Source organism: Eubalaena glacialis, chromosome 14, assembly GCF_028564815.1.
Source record: "Eubalaena glacialis isolate mEubGla1 chromosome 14, mEubGla1.1.hap2.+ XY, whole genome shotgun sequence".
Taxonomy (NCBI): domain Eukaryota; kingdom Metazoa; phylum Chordata; class Mammalia; order Artiodactyla; family Balaenidae; genus Eubalaena; species Eubalaena glacialis.
Window position 1 is genome coordinate 58,860,627 of NC_083729.1, and position 15,048 is coordinate 58,875,674.

The 15,048-nt window shown below is 43.0% G+C and overlaps 1 pseudogene; it reads right to left on the reverse strand.

Moving 5' to 3' along the window:
* Positions 1–2,107: 2,107 nt before the first annotated feature.
* On the reverse strand, positions 2,108–2,652 carry LOC133104885 (ADP-ribosylation factor 1-like; annotated as a pseudogene).
* Positions 2,653–15,048: the final 12,396 nt, after the last annotated feature.

The following is a 15,048-nucleotide window of genomic DNA, read 5'->3' on the forward strand; positions in this document are numbered from 1 at the left end:
ATCTGTGAGGTGGGATGAAAATAGGGAGTCAGGATGACCCAGTTGATCATCCTGTGACCTGCAGGGGGCGCGCTAGTGCCTCATCCGCTTTACTTGGCCAGAACGCACACCCCACACCCCTCAACTGTCTGAATGTCCACTGCTAACAGGTTTGTTTTTTTTAATTTTTATAGAAATAGAGTTGATTTACAATGTTGTGCTAGTTTCATATGTACAGCAAAGTGATTCGGTTATACATATATATAGACATATATATTCTTTTTTTACATTCTATTCCATTATAGATTATTACAAGATACTGAGTATAGTTCCCTGTGCTATACAGTAGCTCCTTGTTAGTTACCTATTTGATATATAGCAGTGTGTATATTTGAATCCCAAACTCCTAATATATCCCTCTTCCCCTTCCCCCTGGGTAACCATAAGTTTGTTTTCTATAACTTATTTACAAAACATAAATAGACTCACAGACATAGAAAGGCATCTGTTGGTTAAGAAGAGAAACGTAGAGTGAAAAGCACTGCTAACAGTTTTGCCTGGGAAATTATGCTCTACCCACCCTCCCACCAAAGCCAGGGCAGCCCATAGCTAACAAGAGCATAAGATGCTCACCCCTTCTTCTCAATTCTGACTTGAGGTTTATACTCTAGGACTGCGTTGTCCAACAGTAGCCATGACTCTTATGTAACTATTTACATTTTAATTTAATTTAGTTAAAAATTGTATGTCAGTTACGCCAGTCATATTTCAAATGCTCGATGGTCCGATGTAGACAGTGGTAACTGTACTGGATTGTGCCAATTACATAGAACATTCCCCTTCAGTGCAGTAACTTCTACTGGACAGCACTGTTCCAGAGTCTACCCCTATGGATCACACAAAGGCCTGTCCTTCTTCCATATCTGACTTCCCTGCCTCCCTTGTATTTTTTTATTTATTTTCTTTTTTTTTAATAGCTAAGAGATTTTATTCTAATAGCTGTAATTATAGTGCTTGTTTGTCGAAATGAAAACTGAAAACAAGTATATGAAACAGTTGATTACTAATTGTGTATTGAAAACCGTAAGAGGTTCCACGACGCCAAATCAACCAGTTGGGAGGTTTTCCCCAAGATAAAGTTTAACAGCTCCAGCTTCTTCGGTGTTTATCCAAATACAAAAGAAAAAAGTAGAGGTTATCGTTTTCGATGGGAAATCTGACGCTTGCAGGCTGAGGGAGTGAAAGCACATGTAGACAGGGGCTCCCAAGGGCTGGGGCTTAAGGATGACCACCCACGCTCCTGCTGGTGAGACCCCAGAGAGCCCGGAGCAGGCAAGCAAGGAGACTGCAGGGCTCCCGCTCCAACCAGAGCGTTCCAACCAAAGTGCCCATGCTGACACAAGAAAAGGCTGGGGTTCCTCCAAGGGGTCTGAGAGCGGTGGCTGCAGCCTCCAGACCATCTCCTGGGTGGCCATGTCAGCACAGATACAAGCACAAATGCTGTGGTGTGTGGGATGACCCGAGACAGAGCAAATCACAGGGACCCTATTGTGACCATGCAGAATGGATCATGGCTGGTTCTGCCCCATTTCACGTTCCCAGCAGGAAGCAGACCACTGGTGGACCGGACTCAGGCCATTACTGCAAAACCTACACTAGGCACATTTCTCCCTTCTGTGGGTTCAAGTCTTCTCCTTATCTTGTATTTGTAACTGTTTTTAAAAATGCACTGAGTTTGGGTTAAAAACCAACCACCAGAAAGGATCTCAACACAGACCTAAACCCCAGAGGAGGAGCATCGGGCTCGTCTGACACAGCAATTCCCGGATGACCCGTGTGCCTAAAATCCCTTCTCAGTACTAAAGAGTGGGTCGATTTTCTTTTGACAATAAAAAAAGCTGAGTAATATTGCATAGGAGTACCACAAACTGCCTCATTGGAAACAAAAACTATTTACATTAGATAAAAACCCAGTTGCGGGCTGCGTCTGCACATTTACAGCATGGTGAAGCACACTGTGACTGACCATGGAGGCAGCTTCTGGCACTCACACCCCAGGGGCATGTTTGCCACATGAGAATAACGTGAGGGTAGAAGGAGGGAGTGAGAGGGGAGGAGAGAGGAGTACAGCTCACTTCTGGTTCCGGAGCTGATTGGACAGCCAGTCTGGTCCCTCATAGAGCCCGTCCCCGCTGGTGGCACAGGTGGCCTTAATGTACCAGTTCCTGTGGCGCAGAGAGTGTAGACCCAGCTTGTTGGTGATCTCGGCCGCATTCACGGCATTGGGGAGGTCCTGTTGGTTAGCAAACACAAGCAGAACGGCGTCCCAGAGCTCGTCTTCTGCCAGCATCCTCATCAGCTCCTGGCGGGCCTCGTTCACATGCTCTCTGTCATTGCTGTCAACCACGAAGATGATGAGACCTTGTGTGTTCTGGAAGTAGTGGCGCCACAGAGGCCGGATCGTGTCCTGGCTGCCCACACAGTGAAGCTGATGTTCCTGTATTCCACGGTCTCCACGTTGAAGCCTGTAGTGGGAATGGTGGTCACGATTTCACCCAGCTTCAGTCTGTACAGGATGGTGGTCCTTCCCGCAGCATCTAGGCCCACCATGAGAATGCGCATTTCTTTTTTGCCAAAAAGGCCCTTGAAGATGTTTGCAAAGATATTCCCCATGTCGTAGAAGGATGGCAGCTACACTGCCCAGAGAAACCCTCGGCGGCCGCGGCGCAGCTGCCACTCTGAGGCAGGTGTTGGTTTCACTCCCACGAGATGCTTTATTTATTTTCTGAAGAGCGCACCCTCAATGAGTCATATGCACCCAAATCCCTGTGTCAAGCTCTGCTTCCAGGGAATTCTATCCAAGACACCATCTCTATTGCTTTCAGCTCTAGGCTCACCGTAAACCAACAACTAAGCATGAACATTTGGAAGCCTTAGATGTCCTTACCCTAAAAGATACTCATGCGTGCTTGCTTTCTAAAGCATAGGCCCATAAGGTCAATGGGCCAGGCTTTTGGAAAAGCAAAAGCTTTCTGGGACCACAGTGAAGTAGCTTTTTTGCTGGTTTATTTGTTTGTTTTTGAATTTTATTTTATTTATTTTTTTATACAGCAGGTTCTTATTAGTTATCCATTTTATACATATTAGTGTACACAGGTCAATCCCAGTCTCCCAATTCATCACACCACCATCTCCCCACCCCACCTTCCCCCCTTGCTGTCCATACGTTTGTTCTCTACATCTGTGTCTCTATTTCTGCCCTGCAAACCGGTTCACCTGTACCATTTTTCTAGGTTCCACATACATGCGTTAATATACGATATTTGTTTTTCTCTTTCTGACTTGCTCACGGTGAAGTAGTTTTAAATTGCCCAAGATTGTGACTGAGGAGCGTGAGTTTGCAGGAGGCATGCGACGCCCGGATGTGGGAGATGCGAGGCCTAGCTGAGCAGCGCCGGTGGAGGAGAACAGTAAGTGCCCTGGGTGTGAGAGCACATGCCTGACTGATGGTTGAAGACGAGCCATACTCTCAATGTCAACTTTTTCATCCTTATCAGGAACTAAATATCCAACAGAGGAAATCCAGTTATCCCCTGCGCTTTACCGGGAGCTTGCTTGCTGTTGTTTGGCGTGACTTTTGCCTCCACTTCCTGTACCTAAGTCTTCCCTGTGAGTCTACCAATGAGTGGTTTCCTCTTCCTGAATATTTCAACACGGAGCTGTCCGATAGAAACATAATGCAAGCCACTTATGTGATTTGACATTTTCTGGTAGTCACATTTTTAAAAAATAAAACGAAACAGGTGAATTTAATTTTAATAGTGGATTTTAATTAACCCAATATATCCAAAATAGTATCACTTCAACATGCAATCACTATAAAAAATTATTAATGAGACATGTTACATTGTTTTTATCATATTAGACCTTCACAATCCAGTGTGTGATTTACATTAAGAATACAGCTCAATTCAGAGTAGCCACATTTTTTTTAAATCAAAATGTAGTTGATTTACAATGTTGTGTTAGTTTCAGGTGTACAGCAAAGTGATTCAGTTATCCGTACATATATATCTTTTCTTTTTCTTCAGATTTTTTTCCCTTATAGGTTATTACAAAACATTAAGTATAATTCCCCAGACTAGCCACTTTTCAAGTGCTTGCTGTCACTGTATTGGGTATTACAGTTCCAACCATGGCCTTAACTTAAAATCTGTCCATCTGTCAGTATATCAGGAATTAGTTCCGCGAACAAGGACAAATAAGTTTGTCTTCTGGGGCCTCATCTAGAACTACTTGATCTCTAAAAACCCCTCAAGCTCTAAAATTTGTAAGCTCTGTGATGTCTATTTCCAAAATCTCCGCCAGCTGATTTAACCAGTGTGACCTACTGCCTATCAAACCAGCAAGATTTGAGGTAGTGAGCTATCCATTCGTGTGTGTGTTTGGGCCTGTGTGCAAAAGTCGGCCCGTTTTCAGATGGCATAGGCTGTCTGCAACTGGGAAAGGAGACTGGCCCGTGAAAAGAGTACAGTTTGGTTCATGGCTTTTAAAGATAATTAAATTAATTTTAAAATCATTTTTTAATTTAATTTAAAAGCAGTGAGCTTTACCCATCTATGTGTAAAATTTAATTGTATATCCACACAAATATTAAGTAAATATATACATACACACAGGGGTATTCATTGCAATATTTTTTAATATAGCAAAATATTGGAAATTAATTTTGTCTACCCAAAGGTAGCTATTAAAAAAAAATAATAAGAGGCAGTTCTACAAACTAGTGGTTACCAGTGGGGAGGTGGGGAGGGTTAATATAGGGGTGGGGCAGTAGGAGGTACAAACTATTGGGTGTAAGATAAGCTATAAGGATGTATTGGACAACACAGAGACGATAGCCAATATTTTGTAATAACTGTAAATGGAGTGCAACCTTTAAAAATTGTATTAAAAATTGAACATGCATGAAAATAAAGCCATAAATCAACTAAAAAACAATGAGGCAGTTCTAGACTGAAGTGGAAAGATCCCCAAGAAATTTTATAAAGTGAAAAAAACTAGATGCAGTACAATGTATACTATCACGTATAAGGGGAAAAGAAAATACACACACATGTTGCAAATGCATGGAACAGTTCTAGAAGGTTGCAAAATCAACTGATAACAGTGAACAGGTGGGTGTCTCTGAGGAGGGCAACTATGTAGTTTCCTAAGGAATAGAAGAGGGGAGAGATTGACTCTTACTCTTGCTGTATACTTTTTCATACACTTAAATTTTGTGCATATATTATCTACACAAAATAAAGTGCAAATGATTAATTTTAAGTGAGATTAGAAACAAAATAATTTGAACAAACGTTTCCAAACAATTAAACGTGTCTGCCTTACAGAGGATTTTAAGGTCAAATAATATTGTTCACGTGGATGCCCTGCACAACCTGCCATGGAGTAGGTGTGAAATAGATCATCAATAAGCATGAATTAAAACAAGAAAAATTACAGCTACCCTCATTAACATTAAATAGTGAATTGGTTTAAAACCTATGGTTTTCCAACTGTCATGACACTATTTCTTTGGAAGGAGCATGATGGGCTGGAAAAAAAGAAGCGGGTGGGATTAGGCGGGCTAGACTGGAATCCCACTCAGCCACTTCCTAGATGGGTCACTTTTGACAAGGTATTTCACTTCCCTTTAAGCTCCACTCCACATTTGGGAGTGAGGCGGGGAGGTGGGTGGGAAGTCTGCCAATTTGTAGATTAACCGATTCTGTGCATGGGTTTAAAAAGACAGAGCCACATACAGAAAATCTCACCCTCTCTTAGGAAAGCCAAATGGGATACACTTAAAATGTTTTCAACGTTGCCCAGATATATGCTGCATTCACTTCTCCCTCTTGCTTTCCCTTACTCTTCTCCAGTGGAGCTCCTTTGCCATCAACCGGGCATCCAGCCTGGGGATTTGTATCAGAACAGGACACTCCATCTGTATGATAACGGCTAGGTTTGTCCATGGAAAGAAGGAAGAAATAGATAAAGCAAGTGGGGTGAGACAAGGAAGGCAGTGTAGAACCACCAATTATCTGGACAAAGAAACTTCCTAGTCATCAGCCCAGGAGAAAAGAAATCTGGATAGGTGGATAGGACAGTAATGAACTCTCCTCCTACAAAAAAGGGTAAAGGAAAGCCTCTGGATTCTCTTTTGCAACGCAGTGAACAACATTTCATCTGGTTCCGGAGTATCTCCCCTGGGATTTACAATGGCCCTGGGTGTGGCCCCAGGTGTCAGGAGCAACCTCACTGCAGAGGCTCTGCCTGTAGACTGGTCCATAAGGTCATAGAAATAAACATATTCTTCAAAGCCTGTGGTCTGAGACCACACAAAATGCAAGGTGTTCAAAAATTGGAAATAACAGGATAAACTTTAAACAGTCATATTAGTTACTTTTTTAAGAATCAGCTCAGTATGTTTTCAGGCGAAATATCTCTAAATTTAAAGCAATGGGCCCAATTTTTAAAAATCCAGGGCCCAATTTTGAAAACATTGCAGTAGGAACTCCATTTTTAATGTGTTTCTCAGACTTGTGAACACCCTTTGGAATTTCTGGAATGTATTCACAGTAGTCCCCCACCTTATCCATGGTTTCTCTTTCTGAGGTTTCAGTTACCTCGGTCACCTGAGGTCTGGAAACATCAAATGGAAAATCCCAGAAATAAACAATTCCGAAGTTTTAAATTGCATGCCATTCTGAGTAGCATGATGAAATCTCACACCATCCCTCCCCGTCCTGCCCAGGGGTCCCCAACCACCAACGTCATCTGCTCCTGATATGTAACCATCAACAGCATCATGCCTTAATGATCCAGGATCACCCAAAGTCGATGATCCTCCTTGTGATGTATTTTTAGAAGGTCAGTAGTAGCCTAACGCTCCGTCACAATGCCTACATCATTCACCTCACTTTCTCTCATCAAGTAAGCATTTTGTCATCTCACATCATCATGAAGTACAGTGAGTCCAGTACAATAAGATATTTTGAGAGACCACATTCACATAAATTTTATTACAGTATATTGTTATAATTGTCCTATTTTATTATTCATTACTGTTTTAATCTCTAACTGTGCCTAATTTATAAATTAAACTTTATCATAGGTAGGCAGGTATGGGAAAAAACATGGTATAATATACATAGGGTTTGGTACTATCCACGGTCTCAAGCATCCACTAGATAAGGGGGGACTACTATATTACTTTTTTTTTAGAATTGTGTTGAATGGTCAGGGCACCCAGCTGGTGTCTGGAGCATTGCTTGGTGGTGTGGAGGAAACCCCCTTCTCATGTTGGAATCAGCAACAACCCTTTTAGTAAATTAACAGTAAGTTTATCCTATAATTCCCAACTTTGCAGATGTCCTATTGAACCACTTGGTTAAAAATGCAGACTCCTGTGCCGACTCCAGACCTACTGCAAGCCGAGTTTCTGGGAGGGTAAAAATTTGCATCAGTAGCTGTCCTTCTCCCCCACGGGATTCTTACATATACCCAGGTCTGAGAAAAGGACCACTCTGGATGGGCTGCACAGGCTAATGCATAGCTGTCAGCTAAGACAGATTCTGAGGGCCAACCGCAGTCCTTCACCTGTGAAGGGCCTCACAGGAGAACGGGCCAAGAGCACTAGCTCTGAAGTCAGATATGCTGGCTTGAATCTTGGCTCTACTGAAACCACACAACTCAGATGGCATTCGAACGCAGCCAGAACTCAGACTGGGACTTGAACCCACAGGCTGGGACTCAAACCCACTGTCTTTTAATTCAGCCCCCAAACTTTTTGGCACTAGGGACTGGTTTCGTGGAAGACAATTTTTCCACAGATGGGGGGGTGGGTGGGTTGGGAATAATGTGAGTGGTAATGCGAGCGATGGTTCAGGTGGTAATGCAAGCGATGGGGAGCGATGGGGAGCGGCAGATGAAGCTTCGCTTGCTCACCCGCCGCTCACCTCCTGCTGTGCGGTCGGGTCCCTAACAGGCCTTGGACCAGCACCTGTCCTCGGCCCTGGGGTTGGGGACCCCTGTTTTAATTGAAATCACACACCTGGTCTTAGGACTTAAGAAGTTCAGGTTCTTTATGTCTCAGCGCAGAAAGAATTCAGCAAGAGGCAAAGTGATAGGTAAGAAGTAGATTTATTGAGAGAGAAACAATCCATAGACAGAGTGTGGACCATCTCAAAAGGAGAGAGCGGCCCTGAAACATGGGGTGGTTAGTTTTTTTATGGGCTGGTTAATTTTATAGGCTAATAAGTGGGAGGATTATTCCAACTATTTTGGAGAAGGGGCAGAAATTTCCAGGAATTGGGCCACCGCCCACTTTTAGGCCTTTTATGGTCTGCCTCGGAACTTTCATGGCACCTGTTGATGTGGCATTTAACTAATGCATTACAATGAGCATATAATGAAGCCAAAGGTCTATTGGAAGTCGAATCTTCTGCATCTTGGGCCTAATCAGTTCTAACCAGATTTTGTCATGTTGTCAATGGTTATGTCATTCTTTTCAAGGTTGTGCCCTGCCCCCGTCCCTCCTGTCTCACTACAGTTAGTCCACTACGTAAGAACCTTCAAGTTGCAAACTTTCATAGATGCTAACGTGCATTCTCATGTCCAATCATGTAAGTTAGTTCACGTATCTGGCGTACATTGTCATTTGTGTGCATCCTCTACAAGTGGTTGTGTTTTTGTGTACTTTCCTGTACAGTACTATATAGAGTACAGTAGTACAGTGTCTTTATTTCAAGCCCAGGATGTCAGGAAACAAGCATAAAAGCAGCAGTGATGTAGCTGGTACTGCTAAGAAGTGCCAGCTGTTGTACCACACTACTGTACTTTTTAAGGTACTGTACTGTAAGATTAAAAATGTTTTCTTTACTTTTTGTGTTTGTTTTTTATGTAGTATTTGTGTGAAAAGTATTATAAACCTATTACAGTACAGTACTATATAGCCGATTGTGTTTGTTGGGTACCTAGGCTAACATTGTTGGACATACGAACAAATTGGACTTATGAACTCGCTCTCGGAACAGAACTCGTTCGTATGTAGGGGACTTACTGTACCACCTTATAGCTGGGTGACCAAGAGCAAGCTACTTAAACCCTTAACCTTTGTTTCCTCATCTACCAAGTAGGGTTAATGATTGCACCTAACTTGTAGGGTTGTAAGGATGCCATCAAGGGGAGTGATGGTTAATTCTATGTGTCAACTTGACTGGGTGACAGGATGTCCAAATAGCTAGTAAAACATTATTTCTGGATGTGTCTGTGAGACTGTTTCTGGAAGAATTGGTAGGCTGAGTAAAAAAGGTCATCCTCACCAGTGCAGGTGGGCATCATCCAATCTGTTGACAGCCTGAATAGAACCGAAGGGTGGAGGGAAGGTGAACTTGCTTTTGCTGCTTGAGCTGGGATGTCCATCTTCTCCTGCCTTTGGACATCAGTGCTCTTGGCTCTTGGGCCTTTGGACTCAGACTGGGACTTTCACCATTGTTTCCCCCCTTTCTCAGGCCTTCGGGTTGGAACTGGAACAACCCTACCAGCTCTTCTGGGCTTCCAGCTTGCAGAGGGTAGATGGTGGGATTTTTCAGTCTCCATAATCATGTGACCCAACCCCTCATACTAAATCTCTCTCTATCTCTATAGATCCTATTAGTTCCGTTCCTCTGGAGAAACCTGACTAATACAGACTTCAACATATCTTTTTTAAGGGGGCACAAATCAATCATTCATTACATGACACATGGCAACAGCCAGAGAAGATAAAAATCTGAGGAAGAGTTGGGAGCTGGAAGCCATGGACAGAGGACCACATCAGGCATCAGGCATCAGGCCGTGGATCGTATTTCCTGAAGTTAAGGGTTTGAAGGAGAGTGAAGGTGGCTAGATATGAGCTTCTATTTCTGTCTGTCTCCAGCCGACGAAGCCAACTGCAATTCCAAAGAACACAAAGGGAAGCGCTCTAAAATGTGCCGCAAAACGCCCAGTTCCTGAGCCAGACGCTGTACTGGAGCTAAAAAAAGAAGAAAGTGGGGGCAGAGGGTGGCTTTGTACTTATTTTCCTCCAGTCCCAAGGGCACAGACAGTTTTAGCTGGAGACTTTTACTGTCGAGATTCTAGCAAGGTTTTTCAAAATGCCCCAGTCATCGGCACATCCATTATTGCTTGGGAATCCCAATTTCTTAGGCATTTTCCACAACCCATTCAGACCCCATCAGCAACCAAATCCTCCTACAGGGATGTCTCTTGATTTAATTTCATCAGACCTGAATGACTTGGCTGGAGCCCTCAGGATGCTTCACTTAGACATTACGCATTCAGAGTGAACCATCCAAAAACATTCTGACGCACAAGCCACATCTGCTGGGCATTAACACAAAGATTCTGGCCCTTCATACTTAGAATTCCCTTCTTGGCATCCATATATGTGCTTTTAAATGCTTTGTCGGACAAGCCCTGGCTATCGCTCATGCTGATATTTGTGAGGGGGGCGTGGAGAGGAGAGGGTCTGGATGCTGGCATTAAAGCTGAGATGCACTGGGGACCTAGAGGTGAAAATGAGTGGATTACACCCTGACACATGACCATCGATGAACTTGATTGCACACAGTGACCAGAGGGAGGGAATATCCAGAAATAAAAGTAATAATAATAATTGCTCCTTACATTTTCTGAGCATTTACTAAGTGCTCTACAAGTATTATATAAGACTCTAAGAGATAGGAACTTATTGCCCCCATTTTAAGGGTGAGAATACTGAGGCTTGAAGGAGCTAAGTGATTTACCCAAGGTCATACAACCAGTTAAGTAGCAGTGGCAGGACTGAAACACAGGCAATCTGACTTTGAAGCCAGCCCTACTCTATTTTTTATTTTATTCTATAATAATTGATACTTGCAACATATATATATATATATATATATATATATATATATGGCACATATGTTACAAAGTGTAATAGTAACACAAATACTCATAAACCCACCATGCAACTTAAAAGATGTGTCATTACCAATATCTTTGAAGTGAGCCACATGTTTTCATACGTCCCATCTCCTGCCTACCCCCAGCAGAAACCACCATTCTGGATTTTGTGGTTATCACTCTCTTTGTGTTGTAAAACAGCTTTTATCTAATAGGTATATATCCTTAAAATTAAGTTTAGTTTGGTTTTGAGCTTCAAAAATAGGGTTATATTATATACAATCTTCCGTGACTTGCCTTTTTTTTTACTTAACATTATGTTTCTAAAATTCATCCACATTGTACTGGTTAGCTGCCCTTTCATCATTTCCACTGTTGGGCTCCATTTGTTTAAATAGACCACAATTATTTTTGGATGAATAAGTGTTTTATTCACATTTTAAATTACAATTCACATTTAATTGCATGGAGAAACAAGGATCTTATATTGAGAAAGATAATTCAGGATAATCTGCTTGAAACTAATTTACTAAGTTCAACCTATAATCTCTATGCAATTTCTTTTTTTACTGAAGTATAGTTGATTTACAGTGTTACTGCTATGCAGCAAAGTGACTCAGTTATACACATACATACATTCTTTTTTATATTCTTTTCCATTATGGTTTATGCCAGGATATTGAATATAGTTCCCTGTGCTATACAGTAGGCTCTTGTTGTTTAGACCACAGTTTATTTATACATTCTCCTATTAAGGAACATTTGCACTGTTTCCAGTTTTTGCTGTTACAAACTATGCTGTTATGAACATTTTTGAACTTGTCATCAGGTACACATGTACAAGGATTTCTCTAGGTATTGCAGGGCCAAATTATTTTCCAAAATATTTGCATCAATTTACACTCTTCAGATGTGTATAGGAGTCCTTGTTTGTCCACATTTTCACCAACGCTAGGTATCGTCAGTCTTCTTAGTGTTTGCTAAGTTGGTGGGTGTGTAAAATGGTGTCTCATTTGGTTTCAATTTGCATCTGTATCTTATTATTATTATAAATCATATTCAGACAATGTTTGTTTACATTTACCTCAATTTAGCCTTCATGTTTACCAGGTTTTTTTTTGTTTTTGTTTTTTTAATTTATTTATTTTGTTTATTTATTTTTGGCTGTGTTGGGTCTTCGTTGCTGCGCGCGGGCTTTCTCTAGTTGCGGCGAGCGGGGGCTACTCTTCATTGCAGTGCGCGGGCTTCTCATCGCGGTGGCCTCTCTCGCTGTGGAGCACGGGCTCCAGGCACGTGGGCCTCAGTAGTTGCGGCACGTGGGCTCAGCAGTTGTGACTCACGGGCTCCAGAGCACAGGCTCAGTAGCTGTGGCGCACGGGCCCAGTTGCTCCGTGGCATGTGGGATCTTCCCAGACCAGGGATCGAACCCGTGTCCCCTGTCTTGGCAGGCGGATTCTCCACCACTGCGCCACCAGGGAAGCCCTTTACTAGGTATTTTTGCAATACTATTCCATCATATTACCACAGTGTTTGAACAATTGGATAATCGATGGACATTTAGGTTGTTTCCAATTTTTTGATATTATAAATAGTGCTGTGCTGTAATAAACATATGTGTGTGTGCATACATATGTGAGAGTCATCTGTAGAAAGGATTTCTAAGAATAAAATTTTTGGTTCAAAGAGTATGAATACTTCACATTTTGAGGGATGTCACCAATTTGTCTCCCTCCAAAACCGTGCTAATGTAATGGTTCTTGTGACAGAAACTACTAATGCCAACGCAGTGTCCATTTTCCCCTAATTCCTTAGGAAGAGATTCCCTTTTTCGTTGCAGCGTGGTGTTTTGCCTAACTAAAAACTGCATTTCACAGCCTCACTTTCGGTTAAGTGTGACCACGTGACTACCTTCTGGCCACGGAACTGTGAGTGCAAGTGTTCGTGTGGAACATTCTGGAATACTGCTTACTGGAAGTTATGCCACTTTTGGCCCTTCTGCCTTTATTTCTCCTTCCAACATGCATGGTGGTTGGATGGCTAGCATCCCCCTAGCCATCTTGGACCATGAAGTGATGAGAATAGAAACCATGCACTAGGCATTGTGGAGAAGAAAGAAAGGAGGCAGAATCACGGAGCACCACCCTACCACCCTACACTGCCTACATCTTGACTGCCATTGTACTGAGAATAAACCCAGGATTTTCTGGGTCTTTGTTACATGCAACTGAATGCAATTCCTAAATGACACCTTTTCTTCCAAACATTTAACCAAGAAGCCAGTCTTTACTGAGTACTTGCTCTGATGAGCCCAGGCATGTGCTGTGGATTATTATTACAGTGCCCTTGCCCATCCCCAAACTGGGATGTCATTCTTGGAGGGGTAAGTGCCACCAGGTATGTGACCTTGTACATTGACTCCCCATCCTTTCTCCCTCAAAGGTGATCTCAATCCACAGGACTAACCGAGCAAACTTGACATTCTCACCTTTGGCTCAGATCACCTAAGGAAATCAGTCTATGGACATGCACACACAGATACAGACACACACACACACACACACACACACACACACGCACACCAGTGCATACAGAAAACCAAACAGCTTCTCGCAGGATCCACAAAACTTCCTTATCTTCCAGTCTCAGAAATTTTCCAGAATGACCCTTCAGCACTCTTTAAGACAGGGGTCCCCAAGCCCCAGTACCGGTCCGTGGCCTGTTAGGAACAGGGCCGCACAGCAGGAGGTGGGCGGCGGGCGAGCGAAGCTTCATCTGCTGCTCTCCATCACTCCCCTTTGCTCGCATTACCACCTGAACAAGCCCTACCCTTCCACCACACACCCTACCCCGGTCCGTGGAAAGATTGTCTTCCACAAAACCGGTCCCTGGTGCCAAAAAACGTCGGGGACTGCTGCTTTAAGAGACGTCCTGCCTGATGACAAATGTGACGCTCTACGGAATAAAAATGTGCAGAGTTAATAATTCAAAACTACTATTACATCAATGCAATTCTTGTGGGTTTGTCAATGTGGACTTTTTCAATTAGACAATTTTATTACAGTGATGAATATCAACAGCACAATTAAGAGACTACTGTCCTAACTTATGGTTGGCTTTGCCTAACAATCCGTATTTGCTATTGAATAAATGTGGTGTCTGTGGCCTTCCAAAGATTGACGGGCCTTTATCAGCAGCTGAGCCTCTCCTGTCCCTGGTGAGGATCGGGCAGGAGTGACCTTCCCGGCAGGATCCTTCCTGACGTTGTAGTGGCCCATCACCTCCCCTCCCTCCCCGGGGTCTTCTCTACTCCATGTCAGGACCCCCACCCTGCTGGCAACAGGTGTCACAGAGAGCGCCTGACAAGTAAGCTCTGAGTCCCAAACCAAATCTCACTTTTCCTGGTAAATAAAGACAGCAAATAAAATTCCTTTTCAATCTCCATGGGGTCCTATAGAACTTGTCAAATGGGGATCACGTGTGGCAAAAGCTCAATCAAACCAAGGGGATCTCTGTTCTGAGTAATGATTCATTGCCACCTGCGTCATTTAGCCTGTTTGTAGGGGAAGGAACGGAAGTCTGGGGACTGAAGCTCACTGGCCTGGCTGGGCCTGGGCCCTCCTGAGCTAATCGGGATGGTCAGAGAGAAGGAGTGCTTCCATCTCATGACCCAGGCTGATAAAAGAAATGATCACATACTGAGGTCTGGGCAAGTCATTCTGGCTTAGCCATGAGTTAACTTGAATTTTATGTCAACTAAAACAGCCTGTTTGTGGCCTATCAAGCATACGGTATACATGTGCTTTAATTATTAAAGAAAAGGGCACATTGACCAGAAGTAAAGATTGTCCATGTTAAAGATAAAGATTAAATGCCTCCCTTTCTGGGACACCAATGCTGGTACTCCTTCCGTGATAAGACTTCCTTTCCAGGTGCCAAGGTCATACTGACCCACTGTGTATGTGCTGATCTGTTTTTTTTTTTTTTGTTCTGTTTTTTTGAAACCTTGAAGGAATATATCCCTGACTTGTTTAATGTTCTTTGTTCTGACAACATAGAAAACTGTGCTGGAAACCACGCCTCTCCAGAGCACTTCCTCAGTTA